At 43.4% G+C, this 3,067-nt stretch overlaps 1 pseudogene; it reads left to right on the plus strand.

Annotated features, from left to right (window-relative positions):
* Positions 1 to 563: 563 nt before the first annotated feature.
* Positions 564 to 1,089, plus strand: LOC104861593 (annotated as a pseudogene).
* Positions 1,090 to 3,067: the final 1,978 nt, after the last annotated feature.

The following is a 3,067-nucleotide window of genomic DNA, read 5'->3' on the forward strand; positions in this document are numbered from 1 at the left end:
GAAAGGATGGGCACAAACACTGTATTTGGCTCGTCTGTTCTTGCACATGTTGTGTTGCTCATTCAGAATTCACTTGCTAAATTCACGTTCAATGAGAAAATTCGTAAGAAATTTACTATGATGCAAGCAAGGCATCAAACCCATCATGGGATCCCTGTAAGGATGCTGGCCCTGCACATGGAATAGGATGAGGCAGAAGCTCCTGGGAGCTGTGGAAAGTGCGCTGACCTGCACACAGGGGGGCTCTGCAGCAAGAGGCTAGGGCAACCAACATGACATTACCAGAGGGGCAGCCCTATCAGTAAAGGGGAGACAAGGGAGGTAAGGATGTCAGAATGGGAACTAATTAGCCAACACACTAAAATGAAGGTAGCTCAGTGGTGCCGCCGCCTACCTCGCAAGCTCAAGGACTAGAGTTCAATCCCTAGTACCAAAAAAAAAGTGATTGATGGTTTTCCCACCCACTCCCCCCACACCCCGTGTGCCTCTCTGGTTGCACTGTTCTCTCTGAGCTCCCGGCTTCTGCTAAGCTAGTGCTGCCGTATCTCCCTTAAGCCACCATCATGATTATCTATTGGGACCTCATCAGCCACGATGAGATGTTCTCTGACATTTACAAGGTGCGGGTGGGCTAAGCCTGGAGGTGGAGGGCAAGATGGACAGTAGAACGGAGGGTAATGTTGAAACATTGAGGGAGGGTAACATTGATGACTCGCTCATTGGTGGAAATGCCTCTGCTGAAGGCCCAGAGGGCAAAAGTACCAATCGCACAGTAGTCACAGGTGTTGGTATTGTCGTGAAACCTGCAGGAAACCAGCTTCACAAAAGAGGCCTACAAGAAGTACATCAAAGATTATATGAAATCAATCAAAGGCAAACTTGAAGAACAAAGACTAGAAAGAGTAAAACCTTTGATGACGGGCTGCAGAACAAATCAAGCACATCCTTGTTAATTTCAAAACCTATCAGTTCTTTATTGGTACAGACATGAATCCAGATGACATGGTTGCTCTCCCAGACTACGATGAGGTTGGTGTGACCCCATTTATAATTTTCTTTAAGGGCAGTTTAGGAAGGAAAATATGTTAATGGATTCCATGGTTGCTTTGGATCCATCACTTGTCATAACTGGCTGCTGCTTGTCAGCCACATACCACGAGGATTTAAAACAAATGGGACTCGTGTCAGCTTGAACGCTGTTTATTTCAACTGTGATTTATTTGGAGTGGAGGCGTTTTTTTAGGGAAAAAAACAAAACATGTCATGTAGGGTGTCTAAAAATAAAGTGCATTTAAACTAAAAAAAAAAAATGATTGATGAATGGAGACAAGGATCATGAGAATCAAGACAAAGGTTGAGTATTTCTTATCCAGAATGCTTCAGATTCTGTATTTCTCTAATTTTGGAATATTTGCATGTACATAATTAGATATCTTGGGAATGAGACCCAAGTCTAAACATGAAATTCGTTTAGGTTTCATATGTCTTATACCCCCTAACTAAAGGTAATTTTATACAATATTTTTAGTAACTCTGTACATGAAACAGTGATTCATGGTATGGAATTCTCTACTTGTGTCATGATGTCGGTACTCAAAAAGCTTTGGAATTTCAAAGCATTTTAGATTTTCAAATTAGGGCTGCTCAGTCTATACCAGCAAATGTTATCAGCAGTTAGTAGCCTCTTGGGTCTGATCCCAAGTTCTGAGACTGTGAGATAGAGTGCACATGTCTGGATGGAGCTTCTCAGGGTACTGACCTGCTGGACGATGCTCCACCCCCACCCCAGCTGGCTCTGATTATTCCCTTGGTACAAAGTAATACAATTTCTATGAGTATGGCACCTTTCTCTGTGGAAAAGAGTACCTTATGCTTTCCCAGACTCTAAATTCTTTTCCTGATTTTTCATTGTGAGAACAAGCAGGAAACTGGCCACATTGAACACGGCGCCTAAAGAGTGGGTGCTGATGACCCCCCAACTTGCCAGACAGCGGGACTTATTTATATAAGACTCTGCCATACAGCGGCTGGCCTGGGTCTCTCCAGAGGGGTTTAGCCACCTATGGCCCCCTTCTGTCACACAGGATGAGTCCCTTGTGATAACATGGAGCTGCGTGTCTCAGCGTTGGCACTAGGAATATCCTGGGCCAGATAACCCACAGTTGTGAGAGATGGGACCATCAAAAATGTCTCCAGACATTGTCAGATGTCCCCTGCAGGACATAATCCCTGTGGGTGAGAACTAATGACTTAGAAGCATGGGTTCCTACTGAGAAATGTGTCTGAGGACACATTTGTCGAATGCTCTGGTAGACTTCCTATTTACTTTTTATGTTAGTTTCAGCCTTTCTGAAATTGTCTCTTTATTGCCTTGTCTTCCTTACAGGCCTGTAGTCCCCTTGCCTAAATATGTTAGTATAGCTGTTATGGATAGTAAAACCACTTGGTGTTGAGTCTTTCTGCTTTGTGTCCATCCAAAGAGAGTTATGTCAGCCTTTGAAGTTTCTGTAAAACAGACCTATCTTGAGCCTTATGAAAGTTTTTGTTATCTCACCATCCCTTTTCTGACTCTCTAGGTACTGTGCACTAATAGTTAACAATCTTTCGGTGTTTGCCAGCCTTGGCATTTGTCTTGCCTCATTTAATCCTCAAAGACAAAACAAACAAACAAACAAACAAATAAAAAACAACTCCTACAAAAAAACAGCATAATTATTCCATTTTACAGAAGGGGAAATAAGGCTGGACATCAATAAGTAACTTGCCCAAAACCATCCAGGTAGAAAGAGACTTGAGCTTGGGATATTTTTGACTAATAATGTAAGACTTTTACACATCTGCCAACGCTTCTCAAATGAAGTGTATGTAAGAATCATGCTTGCGTTTGTGCCGAACGGGGAATCCCAGGTCACACCCTAGGGACCAGCTAGGAAGGTCTAGGACAGCTCCAGAGAATCAGGATTTCAAATAAGCACACACAGAGATTGTGATGCAGGTGGTCTGTGAATGTCCATGAAGAGGCCTTGAACCCCGGGCTGCTCTGTGGCGTTATGACACCAGGTTAGCT

The sequence above is a fragment of the Fukomys damarensis genome, unplaced genomic scaffold (assembly GCF_012274545.1).
Source record: "Fukomys damarensis isolate Sample0158 unplaced genomic scaffold, DMR_v1.0_HiC HiC_scaffold_10, whole genome shotgun sequence".
Classification (NCBI taxonomy): Eukaryota; Metazoa; Chordata; class Mammalia; order Rodentia; family Bathyergidae; genus Fukomys; species Fukomys damarensis.